Consider the following 19,388-nt stretch of genomic DNA (forward strand, 5'->3'; position numbering starts at 1 on the left):
CTCGCCAGGGCCGTCCTTGCCTGCATCACATTGCAGGTGGCTTGCTCCGGTGCTCTCTGCATGGGGGCTGCATTTGGGAGCCAGAGCCTGTGCAGACTGCAGCACGCGGCTTGTTACGAGGTGGTTCCCGCAGAGAGGACATTACATCAGCACTCCCTGACCTCTGCTGGCTGGATTCCAGGGACAACGTAAGGCGTTGGCACTGACCTCCGACGCCCTAAGTGGTTTGGCTCCTGGTTACCTAAGCAACCAACCTTCTCCTGATGTGGCAATGCAGCAGATGCGACCAACCGAGCTGCGCCATGTGATTTCCATGGGAGGCGGAGGGACGACATCTGCAGGACATTTTCAGTGGGAGTTTGTAGACTTTAAAACTTACTGTTCTCCTGTGACACACTGGACGCCAGGCACGGTGTTCAGAGGAAGCACCGAGTCCCTGTGTGCTCCCAATCCTTTTCTGGGGCAGGGGATTTCTCGGAACAGGTTGTTGTGGGCTGCGGCATTGTCAGGCTTTGTTTCCAGAGGTCAAAATCTTTGCGTTTTAATTTCTGCAAAGGGCCCCTGGCGTGCGGGCTGAGTGCTTTGTATATGCAAAGAAAGGAGCCAGTCGGGACGTGCGTGTTTGTGTTTTGTGATATAGACACATGCCCAGAAAAGAATTGGATTTTCAATAGGTTAGTGAGCAGGTTATTGGGTTCTTGAAGCTCTTAGAATTAGGTCAGAGGCTATGTCAAACTACTGCAGACATGGGCTGTATTCAAACCTGTGCGCGCTGACTCAGTTTACCTGTGTTCAGGAATTCATCAGAAGTCACCCATTCCTCCATCACAGACGAGCTTGTCCCTCGTTTTTACTCCCTACCACCTGAAATCGGAAGCCAACACCCTGCTACATTCTGTGCTGCCGGTATCAGCGTCTCTAAACTCTGAAATCCAGATGCTATTTTCTAAATGCATGAACTAAATTCTCCATACAAATGGTCCTAAATGGTAACGCGTTCCATCTGATGTCCAGGATTGGGTTTTGACTCCACTGAAATTGATTCTGCTTTACCATATATTTACAGCAGATTAACTCTCCTTTCTGTAGCTTGTTATGCTTTGTTAGCTGGCACCTAAAGCTCTTTTATCTCTTCTGATATGGTAATGTACATTTAGTGCATGGGCCACACACTGATCTCCTGTGTAGTTCCCAAGGAACGGTACTGATTTCAGTGGACACAGATGAAACAAAACACAAATCCGCCTTGGAGACTGACTATGCATATGGCGATATATACATGTGTGCACATATATACACCCTCATGCACACACACATGCGTGGAAGAAGGCGAGGAAACCAGAAGACCTATTCTACACTTGCAAGGTCAGGCCAAGGTGCGCCTGCATTTTGGTGAAAATCAACAGTGATTTTTTCAGTGGTTTGGGCCAAAATCCAGAGCTAGTACTAAGGGACTCCAACCTGGACAAACCAATCCTGCAAACCAGGCTGCCTCTCCCGATAGCTTCTCTAGACAAAGGGAGCAGCTGTTTTCCCAGGCCTTTGCCGAATGATTCCAGCAGATTAAAATATACATGTATATATTTATGCAGACAAGGAGGAGGGAAAAGGCGACTTCTAGTCAGCGCCTAAATTTCCTGCCTCCAAAGCACAGCTGGATAGCAGGAATTATAACAGAAAACAGCCGCACAATTAGCTGGAGTTCTGTAGCCGTCTGCAACAGACTGCTTGCTCCTGTCTCTCGATAGGTGGTCTCCCAGTTCATCAGTTCATAAATAAGTAATTTGAAATGTGTTCCTGGGGGAAATTTTCCTCCTTCTCTCCTGAACAGACTGTACTCATCAGTTTTCCTGTTCTCCAGGTACCTGGCGTTCTCATTTATAATGGCCAGAGGAACTGTGCTGTTCTAATTCTTGCTTCATTACATCTCCTAATGCTTGTTTTCAACAGCTTCACAACTCTGCATTTCTTTATATATTGATAAAAAAAACTCTTTGCATATATTATTTATTGGCACTTTCATGTTAGCTTTACTGCTGATTTAAATGGAATATTTTTACATAGAAAGTAAGACTGAAGTTGCATTCTGGTTTCCGGGTTAGAGGTTTTGGTCTGAATTATGAAAAGAGAGAGAGAGAGAGAGAGAACATCGTCCCTGATCATTAAGGGAACATTTTGCACAATGAGGAAAACACAGAGGTTAGGCCACATGTATATGGAGCTGGATGGGAAAATCTCTGGTCACTTCGGGTACGTCTACACTGCAGGATTATTTCAGAAAAAATTATTCCGGAAGAAATTTTCCAGAATAGCCTTTTTCGAAATAGAGCGTCCACACTACAGGGAAGCCTCAAAATTAGTCCGAGGCAGGTTCCCCTAATGTGGATGCGCTATCTCAATTGAGAGACCCAGGAGGTACCAGGGAGGAATAACTTAGAATGGCCATGGGAAGGAGCAATTTCGACACAGCAGCAGTGGAGTGTCCACACACATCCTCTTCTGAAAGAGGTTTTTTGGAAGTGGAGTTATTCCTCATGGAATGAGGTTTACCAACGTCGGAAAAAGCCCTCCGTTATTTCGATTTTCTTTCGAAATAACATAATTGCTGTGTGGACGCTAGTATTATTTTTCCGGAATAACAGCCGTTATTCCAGAAAGACGGTGCAGTGTAGACGTTCCAGAGAGAAAGAGAGAAAATAATTGGAATCCTGTGCTTTTTCATTTTACAGCAGATTGACTCGCATTCACCTCAATGGGCTTAGGATCAGGACATATCTGGCCGGTTTGGAATCAGCGATGGCTGAAAGCTGAGACGTGGAGAGCTGTCCACCTAATGGAGATTTAGGAACATGACCCTCCAAACACCTAATGAAGAACAACCCAGAAACGGTTAAATGTTGCGCTTTGCAACATCAGGGGAAATCCAGACCAATTCTACTGCCTGGATAATTGGGCCATAAATGTCAGTAACAACTGACAGCCTTTATCAAAAGAAGTTGGGGGCTTTTCTCTGAAAAAGAGATTTTTCACCTTAAAATAGAAACTAGTAGAAGGGAATCTGGACAAAATTTGACTCATCGTTTTCTGACAGCTCTGTAAGTTAGCGGCATTACAGATTTTTTTTAAAAATAACATGTTACTGGGCTTTTATCTTTTAAAAATCAGCAGCCCGGTATTTATGCACAACCCACAATAACAAATCACTCCTTGTGTTTGATGAAGGCAAACACATGCAATTAAAGGGAAAGAATTCAAATCTAGTCCTGCTTTTCTCTCTCAGACAAAGCTCCCGGTGTAGTCAATGTAGTATTGTTAACTTCAAACATTCAGATCTTATGAGCCGGACTCCTAAAACGTATGACAGGGGCTTAAAATGCAGGAGATTTTTTTTAAATGACAGTATGTTTTGGGGTTCTGATTATTTGCCTTCAGGTATTTTAGTCTTTCGGGTGCCCCCAGGTGACATTTGCCAGCTTTACTGCAACCACCAAAAGTTAGAAACGTATGTTTTGTTTATCCATGAAAGTCTGAGTGTCTTGTGTATTCACGTGACTCCTGGAACCAGGGGTTAGTCTGAGACTCTGGTGAAAATCACGAGAATTGGATGCAATGGAAGTGTTGGTTGCAGGGGCAGAAATTCCAAATGGAAATTTCCAGAGGAAGTTAAAACAATTAAATGGGGTAGGAGAGAGGGGGAGATTTTTTTAACTCTCTGGAAAACACTGTGATTAAAATATTCTCTTTTAAGGCCAGGTTTCTCAAAGGGGAAAAGGAAGCTACTGAACTTCTGTGCCTTAATTATTCGCTGGTTAGCTAAATTGTTGCAGCCCATGGTTCTCTTTTAAGGCCAGGTTTCTCAAAGGGGCTACTGAATTTCAGTGCCTTAATTATTTGCTAGTTAGCTACATTGTTTATCACCCACAATTTGGGGTCCAATTGTTCAAAGCAACTCAGCTCCCTTTTAGGCACCTCCATGACGCGGCTACCACTGAATGTTCACTGTGCTTTTGAAAAATCTGACTTTTAATAGGCAAAGTGAATACAATAATACACATGACGCTTGCTAGGAAAATAAACTCGCCACACAGGCTAGAGAGAAAGGCGCATCGTAAACGGAGGGAAGAAAGTCTTGCAAAACTAAATCAAAATCTACTCGGACCCTTTCCCTAAAAGGCATGAGTGAGAGCGAGAGGCACTATTATTTTATTTGATGGAAAAAACAGGGCTCTATAGACATGCTCCTCATTGGAGTCACTTATTTTCGGGGTTCTCAGTAGTTTTTAATGGGAGAATTCAATCAAGGCACATGGGGACTTTGTCCAAGAGCGAGTGTGCATCTCAGCATCATTTGGACCACCTGACTCTAATCACAGGGAGAGCTGGCAAGGAAAAAAGGCTCGCTTACACACACACACACACACACACACACACACACACACACACACACACAGCCCCTGACTCATTATGCATCTGCTCTCTCATGTCCATGCATGCTGCTACCCTCTCTCCCCCCGCTAGCACATGATGGGGAAGGCTGCAGCAAGGCGGAAGGAAGGAGAAATGTCGAAGGGGTTACTTTGCTTCAGGACTCCCTTATCTTCAAGTCCTCCTCCAAAGAGGAAATGAGTCGATTTGCATTTCCCGACTGAGGCATGCAGAGTGGCGGAGGAATGTTGCTTGTTACATTATACTGTATTCGCAGGTTTGCCCTAGGCCCCCTCGCAGGCTGCAGCAGCTCTGAAAACACCTGTATGCGTCCCATTTAAATACACGCTCCAGACAGATCTTCCTGGGGGCTTTCAAAAGCAAGAGACTAATATTTCCCCTCGCTCGCCCGTCTCTCCTTATTTCACATGCCCCAGGCAGGAATTAACCATTGGACGCCCCCATTTTCTTTCCTCCCGGGGCAGTTTTGCCCTGGTGAAACTTTTGCTTTGCTTCCGGCGCTGCATGTGCCAAGGGGCAGCTTCCCCTTTGGGATTGCAGGCAGGATTTTTGGAGATGGAATTGCCCCGGCCCAAACTCAGCGCCGCTAATGCAAGGCTCACACCCTACGGAGCTGGTTTGTGGCCACGGGCGCCAGGTTTGGAACCGTCCGGTGATGCCCAGAAGGGGTCCGTAGGACAGACCAGGGCGACTGTCCCAGGTCCTGTGATATGTGGGGGGGGCCGTGCTAGAGAGGGACACATGGAGCAGGGTGGCCAGTGGGTCAGTGGGGGGCTGGCACCCACAGCAGTGACAGACCCAGACCTGGCCAGTTCCTGGCATCGCTCAAGGGAGCAGGGAGGAAGCTGGAAAGAGGCAGGGTGGAGGCAGGGGCCTCAGGGAAGAGGGGGAAGGAAAGGGTGGAGCAGGGACAGGAGAGGACAGAGGTCTAGCAGTGGTAGGAAGAGAGAGCTGAGGGGCTGGGAGGATGGCTTGGAGTGAGGGTGGAGTGGAGCACCAGACCCCCCACTAACCCTTCAGGCTGCCTGGGGGCCCAAGATGTTCCCCCTGAAGCACGGAACCCCCCAAAATGTGAGGCCAGCTGGGATTCCCCAGGCTCTCCTATGGACACGATGGCTCAGAAAATATAAGCCCAGACACCATTCTGGGAGGCATTGACAGGAGTGTGGTGAGCAAGACACCAGAAGTCATTCTTCCGTTCTACTCTGCGCTGGTTAGGCCTCAGCTGGAGGATTGTGTCCAGTTCTGGGCACCACGTTTCAGGAAAGATGGGGAGAAATTGGAGAAGGTCCAGAGAAGAGCAACAAAAATGATGAAAGGTCTAGAGAACATGAGCTAGGAGGGAAGGCTGAAGGAACTGGGCTTGTTTACTTTGGAAGAGAGAAGACTGAGAGGGGACAGGAGAGCAGTTTTCAAGTTTCTAAAAGGGTGTTACAAAAAGGAAGGAGAAAAATTGTTCACCGTGACCTCTGAGGAAAGAAAAAGGAGCAATGGGCTTCCACTGCAGCGAGGGAGGCTTAGGTTGGACAGTAGGAAAAACTTCCTACCTGTCAGGGTGGTGAAACACTGGAATAAATTGCCCAAGGAGGTTGTGGAATCTCCATCTCTGGAGATATTGAAGAGCAGGTTAGACAGACACCTGCCAGGGATGATCTAGATCCTGCCATGAGGGCAGGGGACTGGACTTGACGATCTCCCGAGGTCCCTTCCAGTTCTACTGTTCTATGATTGGTGAAGCCGGCCCCACGGTCCTGAATATCGGGGAGCGGGCACCACAGGCCCATATCTCTTACCACCCATTTGTGGCAAAAGTCGGCCCTACTGCTGGTTAAATGACAGCCATCGCCTGCCACTAGTGGCAGGTGCAAATCCATCCATACACAAAATAGGACGGCTGACCCAAGCACCTTTAAACCCCACCCTGCTGAGGGGCGATTTCCCCGATACACGTTGCCAGGGCAGAGCCTGCGCGTGCGTTGCTGGGAACCAGGAGTTCTCAAGTTCTCACATAAGCCCTGCCACCGATTCTGTGCGACCTTGGGCAATTCTATGAGACCAATGGCTCAGATCCCATTGGCGTGTAACTGGGGTGATTCTATTTACTGTTGAGGACTCTTGTGCGGCTCAATTAGACAGTGTCTGCAAAGGACTATGAATTAGTATTGTCATTTGCTTAACGTACGGGGGGAGTGGGTTATTTTCACAGCGTGTGTGCACGCGCATGCACAAGTGTTTCACGTAGAGACTACTCGATTCTGGTGTCTGGCCTCCTTAAAAAAGCACCTGAAGGAACGGCAGGAATGTGGCAGGCCCAAAAGGCAAATTAGTTCCCGCTGGTATCTGCAGGCGATTGTTGGGTGCTGTGTTACACAGTGGCCAGTGAAAAGGAAATGTTTGTGGGATAACACAAAGATGCCCCTCCCTCTGCCGCACGACAGTAGAGCACTTTCATTAAGAATAGTGAGGAATTTTCCAGTGTATTCAGTAATTTCCCACCCTCTCCTCCTAAGTGATGATTTCATGTGTAACTGGCAGGAGATGAAATTTCTACATATTTGAGTTTCTCTCTCTGTGTCTCTCTCTCTCTCTTTCCCTCCCTTCTCTCCCCACCTCCACTCTCTCTTTTCCAGTCCCCAGATAGAAACAGTAATTCCTCCTATATAAAAATGGGGGGTGGGAACATTTTCCTTTCGTTTCGAGCCTATAACATAGTTGCGCAGGCTAATTATAAAATAATGTGTAAGCCTTTGGGATTGAGACAGAAGGTTACGAAAAATACTTTAAAAGTCCCAGCGCTGCAATAGAAGAATTTGATTAACTGAAACAAAGCAGGGCTTGGGAAAAAGTTTCGAAAACAAAGTATGCCAAGTCTGTTCTTTTAAACTTATTTCCGCGTCTGCTGCGTGTCACCCTTTCGGTGATGCACGGGGAGCCTCCCACACACCTCAGTGAACAATATCATTAAACGTTTCCTTTCCTTCCTAGCCTTTCGGTGCTGAAACACACAAAGGGGGCGCGGATTTGTTCCCCGTGCTCGGGTGTTGGTGTGGTGAGGAGTAGTTCCTTACCCCCGGAGGATAAGTCTCTAAGTAAACTGGGCTGTTTAAAAAGACTCTTTGACACCATGGGAATGACTAGACTACATGCCTCTGCCGACAGAGGCATGTAAAATAGGCTACCCGACATAGTCAATGAAGTGGGGATTTAAATATCCCCGGCTTCATTAAAATAAAAATGGCCGCCGTGCTGTGCCGGCTCAGCTGTTTGTCGGCACAGCTTGCGAGTCAAGACGCGGATCGGTTGACAGGGGAAGCCTTTGTCGACCGCTCCTGTAAACCTCGTTTCATAAGCCATAAGGGAGCGGTCGACAAAGACTTCCCTTGTCAACCGATCTGCGTGTTGACTGCCGTGTTGTGCCAACAATCAGCCAAGCGGGCACAGGGCAGCGGCCATTTTTATTTTCATGAAGCCAGGGATATTTAAATCCCTGCTTCATTGACTATGTCAGGTAGCCTATTTTACATGCCTCTGTCGGCAGAGGCATGTAGTCTAGACATACCCCATGACACTAGGAGATAGGCCATGCCTGTAAGTTTGGAGGGGCCAGGGGAGCAGAGGGACGATTCTGTCTACACTAGGGCTGTGGCTACATTGGCACGATCTTGCACCAAAGCGGCCGCTTTTGCGCAAAAACATGTTGCCTGTCTACACTGGCAGGGAGTTCTTGCGCAAGAACGCTGACATTCTAATGTGCGAAATCAGGGCTTCTTGCGCAAGAACTCTGATGCTCCCGCTCAGGAATAAGCCCTCTTGCACAACTGTTCTTGCACAAGAGGCCAGTGTAGACAGGCAACATGAATTTCTTGCGCAAGAAAGCCCTATGGTTAAAATGGCCATCGGAGCTTTCTTGCGCAAGAGAACGTCTACACTGGCACGGATGCTCTTGCACAAAAGCACATCTCTTGCTCAAAGGCACATGCCAGTGTAGACGCTCTCTTGCGCAAACACTTTAACGCAAGAACTCTTGCGTTAAAGAGTATTTGCGCAAGATCATGCCAATGTAGACGTAGCCTAGGAGAATATTTTGAATTTACTCAAAAAAACCAACAAATGGTCTGATAGCACTTTATAGACTAACGAAACATATAGATGGTGTCATGAGCTTTCGTAGGCACAGCCCACTTCTTCAGATGACTGGAGTTATGAAGAAGAAGAAGAAGAAGTGGGCTATAAAGTGCTACTAGACCATTTGTTGTTTTTTCTGAAGCAGACTAACTCGGCTAGCCCCTGAAGCTCTTGAATTTACTCAGTTCAACTTCTGGGCCCCTGATTTTACAAATTTGACCTTCCATGTTCTCGCTCCGGGGAAGCATCGAATGCAGTCTGAAGCAGGCTCTGTCAATGTGCTACCTCAGACTCAGAGCCCCAGGAAGTCCTCTGGGGAATTGTGGGAGGCCTCCCGGAGCCCGATTAGTTCAAATTAGCGGCACCGGAGCGTCCACACCAATGTTAATTTGGATTTACAAGTTTGGGAGGAGCGTTACTCCTCATGAAAAGCACAACTAGAGAGTTCCAATTCCACGGCCCTTATTCCGGAATAATGGGCTTGGTAGAGTGGACCCGCCACTTACAAATTTGAGCTTGGTGGGGGGGAGGGGTATTTTGGACTAAAGTCCTCGTGTAGACCAGGCCTATGGGGCTAACAGATCTGGACCAGGGCCATATCTGACAGGCCCGACCAGGCAGACAGGAACGCTGACAGATGTAGCCTTTACCACAGCGCAAAGAGACTCACCGCAGCGTCCCACCAACATGAGTGCCTCCATGTATGACCAGCTGGATGACACGCTGCAGCTGGCAGAGACCGGCTGGGCTTTGGGGGGAGGGTAACACAACTCCTGGGAGAGTGAGCGTCCTTCCAGCAGCCCCCTACCCCAAAAGCCAGTGGCTGCAGGGAGAATGTCGGGTTTGCAGCGAGCTCAGGCACAGTGCAGGGGACAAGCTATAACCGTTACCTTCAGCAACTGCAGCCCAGAGGAGTGGGGCCCTGGAGCACAAAGCCAAGATAGAGGAGAGGCCTTTCTATGTCTTGCCATGGGGAACAGTAGCAGCTGCTTGTAGTTCTGCGTCCTGAGCCAGCGAGGTGTCAGAAGTGTTGCTGGGTCCCCTCCTCTCACCCTGCTCCTCAGAGGGGGCCCCACGGGTGTCCTCTCCACATGCTGTGGAAAGCCAAAACGTCATCCCTGAGAGCACCTGGGTGGGTGGGTTCGAGACCAAGCCGTGAGGGGTGGGAAAGGCACCTTGAGCAGAGGAAGGGCGGTGAAATGCCCCACCGCCCTCACCCCCAAATCTTTGCTTGAAAACATCCTTCTTCGGGAAAACTGGCGGTGCGAGACCGCGTGTCCTACAGTCGAGCTTTCGTGCGGCAGGCAGGTTGAGCAGAGGGTAAATCCAGTGGGAACGAGAGATTTGTCAGGACAGTCATTTAAAACAGGTGCCCGCCGGAGCATTCTTGAGTGGGGTGCAAATGGGAGTGGGATGGGGGTTGGGTTTGTAGCCATTTCCGCAAACATAGCACCCCAAGGCTGGAAGAGCCCTCAGGAGTCATCGAGTGCAGCCCCCTGTCCAAAGCAGGACCGATCCCAACTCAATCAGCCCAGCCAGGGCTGTGTCAAGCCGGGACTTAAACACCTCTAGGAACAGAGATTCCACCCCCTCCCTAGGGAACCCAGCCCAGCACTTCCCCACCCGCCTAGGGAAATAGTTTGTCCTAATATCTAACCTCGACCTCCCCCACTGCAATATGAGCCCATTGCTCCTTGTTCCACCACCTGCCCCCACTGAGAACAGCCTCTCTCCATCCTCTTTGGAACCTCCCTTCAGGGAGTTGAAGGCTGCTCTCAAATCCCCCCTCACTCTTCTCTTCTGCAGACTAAACAAGCCCAAATCCCTCAGCCTCTCCTTGTAAATTCATGCCACCACTCAGTAGGGGGTGCCCTGTTATGGCAAGAAGCTCTGTGCATAGCTTACAATCCCCTGGCTTTTTAAAAGCATCTCTTTCCAATATACCCACTGAACTGCTTCTCAGAGGCTGGCTAGCGAGCGAGACGATTTTATGTGGATTGGGTCTGAAGGACGTGTCCGAGGCTGGTTTTAAGTTTGGTGGATTTTTTTTCCAAGGAAGTTCAATGGGAGAAATCATCAGGTGATGAGCGGGAAAGTGCATCGCGCTGTCTGGGGTGGTCCGTGACCATGAGTGGCAGTCTAAGGGCAGCCAGACATGCCCAGCCAAATCCCCAAACCAGTCACAGGATCAATTGTCAGATTTCACCGACTCGGTAACAAGCGTGAGCTCTGAAGACATTGCAACACCCTTGCTATGCAGCCATGGTCCGTCTCCTCGGGCATGTCAGGCTATCTTGCCGCTCAGGCAAACTGGACAGTATGACAGATGGTCACTTTACACCAAAAATCACAGCCCTGGTTCAGGTTACTCCTAGTACCAAAGGACCAATCGCATACCCCAAGTCGATTACACCCAGATCTCAAATCAAAACAGTGCCTGCAGCCAATCCTGTAACGTACTACCTAAAGATTTAAAGGGTATGTCTACACCTACCAAGATCAGCGCTACAGAATCAATCCACCGGGGCTCGATTTAGTGAGTCTAGTGAAGACCCACTGAATTGACTGCAGATGGCTTTCCTGCAGACTCCAGAACTCCACCAGAACGAGACACCCAAGCGATGAGAGTTTCTCCCGTCACCCAAGCGTGGTAAAGACACCACAGTAAGATGACCAAAGTGATAGACTAATTGTATGTTATTCACGTAGCTGGAGTTCCGTAGCTGGGATCTCTTGCTTATGTTTAGGAATCTTTGCTCCTCCGAGTCCAGACAGCATAAAGACCCAGTTTCTCCTTGTTTCTGATTTTTATCCCCTCTCCCCAGGGGCGGGCAAGTACCAGTCAATAGGCTGGATCCGGTCTGCCAGCGTTAGCCCCTGGTATGTCCTCATCGCTATATTCACCTGCACCTCGCAGGTACAAGCAATCGCAACTCCTATTGGCTGCGGATCGCTGTTCCCAGCCAATGGAAGCTACGGGAAATGGTGTCCCGCCACTCCTACCATTCCCATTGGCCAGGAACAGCGATCATCTTCCAGCCGGAGCTGCGGTCGCTGGTACCTGTGGAGGCCCAGGTAAATATAGCTGTGGCCTTACCTGGCAAACCATCAACATTTAAATGCCCATCCCTGGTGCAAAGTGACAGAACAAACATCAACGCCTGATTCCTCTTCAGTGAGTAGAGCCGGGAATCCACAAAGTCTTTGTCCTTTGGATGTTTTCCGGTGGCTCATTTGGTTTCAGAGGCCCTGCTGTCTGCAGCAACAGCACTCGGCACTAATTAACGCATCTTTCCTGCTTGGCGAGTTCCACAATCGCAGAGGCATCCCAGGCAAACACCCCGTGTAACTTTATACCATGGGCCAGAGGAAGTTCTAAGTGAGATCAATGCATGCAGCAGCCTACACTATTCATAAGGTCTAGACACAAACCCGTTCTTTCACCTCTAATTTTATCTTAACAAGGCAAACACGCAGGTAGGCCGGACTGGTTTCCAGTTAGTGACTGACACCCATCAGCCAGCGTTCCCTGAGTGCTTGGGTCCGCCACCCAATGCCACCCAGCTGATCAGCAGAGCACCCACAGACGGCTCCATGTGTTTCTACTAGTGGTGCACATCTGCACCGGCCTTGGTGCACATAACAAAATTTAGTCCGCACACATATGGAAAAATCAGAGGAAACAGTGCCACCAACTGTGTACTGGGTGAGATTCAGCATTTACTTCCCATCTATCTGTTACTTTTACACACACACACACACACACACACACACGGACTGGCTGAGATTTCATTATCCCCAGAATGCCAAACCGTGTGTTGCATGTTCCACACAAGCCAGATAACGAGTCCATGAACGGATGGCTGCCCCTACTGTTTCATATTTGTGGAGATTTCCTACTTCATTTAAATCAATGTTCTGATTGTATCAGCCATAAAGTTTTATGGAGGCTGGGGGAGAGATGGAAAGTTTTCCTCTTCAAACTGACTGTTCCCCTCTCTGTGAGAAAGTTAATTTTATCCTCTTTGCTCATTTGCCTAATCTGCAAATTACATCCTCCTGGATTCTGGTTCCTTACTATTGGAAAGAAACGAGCCTTCTAGATCTCCCCTCTGCTTCCAGCTTGAATACTCTCTGCATTATCTTGATGGCCTTAATCTCTTCCCCCTCCTCCCCACCCGCCTTTCAAGGAAGCAGCAAGCACACCAGCCACACTCAGTGTGTCAGCCAGGAAAAACAATCCCAGCTCCTGCACTGTGCTCAACCCCTTGGCCGGGGCTCTCATTCTTTTATTTTTTCCAGCAGCAGAGAGTGTGGGAAGGAATAGAACTGTGGGAGGGTGGATTAGGGATTCTAGGATCTGCTCCACCCTTGCAGAAATCCTTCATTTCCTATTGGGAAGGAACACAATTTGGAGTCAATCTGGAAGCCAAGCCTTAGTGGCTCAGAAAGGGGGGATTGGCGAATATTGCAATAACCTGATGTTTCAGGCTGCTTCTCCATTTCGGAAAAGACACAGGCACGCTCGCCCCCAGCGCTGATCACTGTTAAAGCAACCCTGGGCTTCATGGGATGCATGCAGGGCTAAGAATAGAGCAGGGCGGGGAGCCTCTTTTGGAGCGGGGGCCACTGACCCACAGAACAGTCAGCCAGGGTCCGCACACAGGTGAGAAGCCAAAAAACCAACCCTCACTGTTGTGGCCCCGACTGAGAAGCAGAAACACTCCCCACACTCCCCTCGCACACCAGAGCCTGCAGGGGGTCAGGTGAGTTGATTTTGTTGTTCCAGCCCCATAGATACCCAATGCTGGGGGGAGCCCGAAGCCTCAGGCATCGGATCCAGGCAAGCCAGGGCCCACATCCGGTCCCTGGGCATTAGGTTCCCCACTCCTGGAATAGAGGAGGCTACGTAAGCCTCATGGGAATGCATTAGGGGTGAAAATCCCCTCTCCGTGTACTTTCGTCCTGCTTAAACACTGCACGTTAGGTTTAAGTAGCAGTGAAATGGCTCAGTTATTGCGCTCACTGTCTCTATGGGTCTCAGAGGGGGAGCCGTGTTAGTCTGTAACTTTGAATACAACGAGTGGTCCTGTGGCACCTTAGGGTATGTCTAGACTTCATCCCTCTGTCGGCAGAGGGATGCAGATGAGGCAGGTCGACATTGCAAATGAGGCAGGGATTTAAATATCCCGTGCCTAATTTGCATAAAAATGGCCGCCACGTTTTGCCGACTCAGCACTTTGTTGGCAAAATGCGGCAGTCTAGAGGAGGATCTGTCGAGAAAGAAAGCCTTTTCCCACAGATCCCTTATGCCTCCTGCATATGGGTCCTGCTTTGGGCAGGGGCTGGACGCGATGACTCCTGAGGTCTCTGCCAGCCCTGGAGTTCTAGGATTCTGTGTGCAGTGGGGCCTTTGCAAATCGGAAGAAATGGATTCCTGTAATAAAGCCATTTGTGTCCCCTGGCCTGGGAGATGTCTGGTCCCATCAACAGAGGCTCGTTTTCTGAATGCAACCGCTGCCCAGAGTGACTCCCACTGCAACTGCGGGCCAACGCAGGGTGCCCACACAGTAGCTAGACCAGCCCTGAGGTAAACCTAGTTCTGACCAGCCTGCTCTGGCTGGGACTGAAGTACCACCCCAGCTGGAAGTGCACTGAACTTCCTGGGGAAACGCAGCCACCAGAAAACGAGACGCTCCCGGGCTAAGACCTCCCGTGTGCTAGCCAGCAACCTCTTCTCTCCCCCCTCACTCTATTTGTACATGTGTCCCTCCTTCCATGCTTCTCGCTCCATTTCTTCATTCATCTTAGGCTCCTCCGCCCTTCCACTGCTTCTGGTCTGCTTCTCCTCCGGCCACTTCCTGTCTTCCCACTCATTCGGCTCACCCAGTTCTCTGCTTTCCATTGCCTCCTGTCCCTCTTCTCATCCCCCCCTGTTCTTTCTCTTCCATCTCCTCCCATCCCTCCTCCATCTCCTCACATCTCTCCTCCATCTCCTCCTCCAGCTCCTCCCATCCCCCGCCCAGCTCCTCCCATTCCTCCTCTCATCTCCTCCCATTCCTCCTCCGTCTCCTCCCATCCAGGGTTGGGTTATCCAATAAACAGACTAAGCACGTGCTTAGGGCACCAGCAAAGCAGGAGCACCAAAAAAAATGAGATTTTTTTAAACAAATTTGATATTTCAAAATAGCATCAAAGTTGTCATCGTGGGAAAAGTCAGAACTCGGCAGAACGCTCTTTTTCTCAGCTGAAAAGAATATAAAACCCTCAGAGAACAACAATGTGTCAGGACAGACTCAATTCACTTTCCCCATTGTGTATGGAAGTGGACATGCTTCATCAAGTCAGCTTTGATGAACGTATCCAGAATTTTGCAATCAGAAAATCTAGAAAGAAGCTATTTTAATTTCAGAAGACGTCAGTTTTGTGTCATTTTGAAAAATACAATTTTTTTTTACGGTATAGTATTGTTTTTATTTTGAATTACATATGGGGGGGGCACCATAATCTTTTCAGTGCTTAGGGCCTCTTAAAGTCTTAATCCGGCCCTGCTCCCATCCCTCCTCCATCTCCTCGCATCTCTCCTCCCATCCCCCACCCAGCTCCTCCCATTCCTCCTCTCATCTCCTCCCATCCCTCCTCGCTCAATTCCTCCTCTCTGCATCTTCTCTCTCTCCATTCCTCGTCTATGCTATCATGTGCCGAAAGTGTCCGTCTGCTTTGTACATTGGACAAACGTCTCAGACACTTTGCCAAAGGATCAATGCCCACAAAACAGACATTAGACAGGATCACAAAGAAAAAACAGTTTCTTGCCATTTCAACCAGAAAGGACACTGTCTCAATGACCTAATCACATGCATCCTACTTCAGAAGGCTTTCAAATCTGCACTTGAAAGGGAATCCTCTGAACTGGCATTCATGCTAAAATTCGACACTCTCCGCGGGGGGCTGAACAAAGACCCCAACTACCTTACCCATTACAAAGATAGCTTCCCCAATTATCACCTCTAATACCATTAACTCACAGACATCTACCCTTCCCCACCTCTAATATTATTAACTCACAGACATTTACCTTCCTTCCCCCCCCCCCCCCCCGCATCCCCCTTCTGTTCTGAAATGTGATTTGTCCTTTTCATATGTGTTCATTTTTTTTAAAATTGTATCCTTTGGTATATATGGTTGTGACTATTTTCTTCCACTATTTGATCTGAGGAAGTGGGTCTGGCCCACGAAAACTCATCACCTAATAAACCATCTTGTTAGTCTTTAAAGTGCTACATAGTCCTGTCTTTTGTTTCAGCTACACCAGACTAACACGGCTACATTTCTATCACTATTCCATTCCACGTAGCTTTCTTTCTTTTTAGACCCTTCTCCTTGGTGTCCTCTCTCTTGGTCTCCTTCCCGCTGCCTCCCTTGGCTCGCATCTCTCTCCACTTTCTGCTTTCTTCCCGCTTTCTCGGAGTGATACCAGGGAAGCTGCAGCTCAGAGCCCTGGAGCAGGCCGTGGAGCTGTTCTTGTGGCCCTCGCTTGCCCACAGAAGACCCAGCTGCGATAATAAGGCACCAATGAATCCCAGCAGCCAATTTTCTGTTTTGACTCCTGGCATTATTTTGCATTCAACACCCCTCCCATCCCCCATCTCGGATTGCACACTGGCCCATGTGCAAGGAGCCACAAAAATATTTATAGAAGGCCTTCTAAAAGTCAGCGCGTCTCTCTTCTTTTCAGTAAACATGGTGATGGTGGAATTTCAAATGCAGGCGCAAATTCTCCAGGGGAAGGATTTATACCGGCGCAGGAATGAGTCCTTATTTGTAAGCTGTTAGTCTTGGCAAGCTGGAAAATGTTTTTCCCCAAATGTATTTTACACTCATAATTACTGCATGCTGGGTTTATATAAAAAAAAAAACCCCATAACTTTAAATGTGTGGCACACGCTATTAAAATGTATATAGAATTCCCGGGCACACTGAAGGAAAATAACACTGAAAAGAGTGTGAGAAAGAGTTGCATGGGGGCGGGGGATTATTATTTTATTTGTGTATTTTGCTCTGTGCTAAACTTCAGTTGTTTCCATTTCTCCAGTGGCCAGGACTATTGCACCCTGCATGTGCGGTCTGAAACCTGGGTTTTGTTAGAGGACAGCGCCATCTAGCAGGGAAAAGAACGGATGCTTGCCCCCAAGAGTGACAAAACGCCAGACATGGGGGGAAAGTGCTGTTTTATTTTCTAAGAACGTTTGTTTAAATTCAAAAGCGGGTTTTAATTAGCGTGCATACGCAGATCCCTTGGGGGAGGTTGCTTATAGCTACTGCATGCTGGGTCAATATAAAATAACCTCATGGCACTGTGCGAGCGTAACTACTTGTCCACAACTCCTTCCCAGTGTGAGTGCTCGAAGATTTGCAGAAACCGGGTTTTCAGGAGGTATATTCATTGTGTACAACATTTGCAATTTGCATGGAGCAGATTAGCGGCAGGGCTGACATGAGTTGCGCACATTCATTCCGTAAATGATGGTACAGAGGATGCAGTTTATTCATCATTTCTAGTATCCACGGTCTGCAGAGCTAGGAACGCAGGAATTACAAGGTTGGCTCTGACCAAAGGTCTGTCTCTTGGGCTATGTCTACACTACACCTATTTTTTGGAAAAAGGTACGCAAAATGCATTTTGCATTTTGCGTACCTTTTTCCACTTTTTTTTTGGAAGAAGCTTTTCTGAAATTTGGCCCGTCTAGACATACCTTGGCAGGGGGCGGTACCAGTTACTTCAGAGGAAGAAGCAGAAAGAAAGACCCTGCCCTCTTGTAACTCTCCCTTCCCCTCCCCGGCCCATCAATTAGAAATTGGGTTATGCTCTCCCCAAGGATAAAGAGAAGAAATTTGTTCGTAATTTCAAATACGGACTGATCCATCTCTCTCTGAACTCAAACAGAGTTTATCCATTGACTTCAGTATATGGTGGATTAAGACCAGAATGAATTCACTGAAGAATTTCACAATCTCTTCGCAAACAATTTGCTAGCAGGATAACGGGGGCGGAGGGCAAAATTCATTGCTTCAATTATTCATTGTGAATTATTCTTGTGGCTCTGCACAGCTGAAGCCTCCCTAAACTGAATCAGCTCTGGAAAAAGCTGCGAATGCCCTTCCGGCCTAATATCAATATTGTCAACTGTCAATTTGGTAAATATTCACACAGCTGCCAAGACTTTCATGCTAAATTTGAGTTAAATATTTAAAAAAAAATAAAATAAAATGCAAGAGAACAGTTGGGCACAAAACAATTCCATGTTCACGTTTTATTCTTGCAAGGCCAGAAAAATCAGACCTCGTGCATTGCGGAAAGATCATCTAGTGGTTAGCGCACTAGGCTGAGGAAAGCCAGGCTCGGTTCTCTGCTCCACAGACTGGCTGCATGACTTTTGACAAATGGTTACAACTCTCTCTGCCTTACTTCTACATCTGGGAATTGGGAAGAACAGCTAGCTATTCCCTTCCTCGTTGGGGTGCTCTGAGGATAAATGCATGTGTTGAGAATGTATCTATATTAAAGATATCATGTTGAGAAGGGCCGTATAAGAACCTCAGACAGTAGATACATTCTCTCACCTAGCTCCACCTACCTTTGCTGTCTAATGACAAGAAATCTCCAGGTAGCAGGACACTTGCAAGCTAACAGCGCCCCAACCTCTCTATTGCAATGTATCTACGGTGGATGCTATTTAAAAGACATGGGCACTGAACGCCAACAGTGCTGGTTTTCTGATCTTTTTCAGTCTGCATTCTGGCTAAGCTGGGATTTCCCAAGGGGTGCTCTGTGGACTCTGGCATTCCTCGCGAGGAGTCCAGGGGTCCACGAGAAAGCCTTAATGACAGTTGTATGGCCCTGTTATTTTCTTACAAATTTTCTGATCGTTTTCTCAGGGTGGGGAAAGAATGTATAAGAAATATCCAAAAACTAAAAACTGAATTCCAGAACTTTGTCTATTTATGTGGGCACCTATTGACTTAAAAATCACGCTATTTTAAGGGCTCCACCGAATTTCAGGACCCCATAAGGGCTCCACAGCTGAAAACCGTTTCGGAAACCCTGGATTACAGAGACCACGTCACACCAAGAACACTGACCTATCTCTCCAGGCCCTTATCCATAGTTCCCAGCAGCCTTTGCTGCCATAACAAAAGCTCTGACCTGCTCTGAAAAGGGGCTCTAAAGATGGACTCACCGAGGTCCACATTTATTGTCTGTCAATAACTTCAGAGCAAAGCATCTTCATTTGCCAACCAAAAGTTTCTCCCTCTAATTGGAGAAGTGGGTTCTTACTGGCTCCTGCGTCATCCGCATTCATTGAAACGTCATTAATTATTCTGTTGCTTGTAAATTAATAGAGTCAACATTATTCATCCATCTACAATTTAAGCACCAAAATTCTACCTGGAGCTATGCCAGTAAAGACAGGCCTTGTTTTGGGATCCTTACGACAATTATTGGGTGTATTTAATACAAGAAAAACCAGTTCCTCTTCTTGGTCAATGCCAGCTGAAAGTGTAGAACCATAGAATAGAATCATACAATGGGAGGATTGGAAGAGACCTCAGGAATCATCAAGTCCAGCCCCCTGCCCAAAGCAGGATCAACCCCAACTAAATCATCCAGCCAGGGCTTTGTCAAGCCAAGACTTAAACACCTCTAGGGATGGAGATTCCACCCCCTCCCTAGGGAACCCAGCCCAGTGCTTCCCCACCTGCCTAGTGAAATAGTTTTTCCTAATATCCAACCTCGACCTCCCCCACAGCAACTT

The sequence above is a fragment of the Pelodiscus sinensis genome, chromosome 16, assembly GCF_052426305.1.
Source record: "Pelodiscus sinensis isolate ZL-2025 chromosome 16, ASM5242630v1, whole genome shotgun sequence".
Lineage (NCBI taxonomy): Eukaryota > Metazoa > Chordata > Testudines > Trionychidae > Pelodiscus > Pelodiscus sinensis.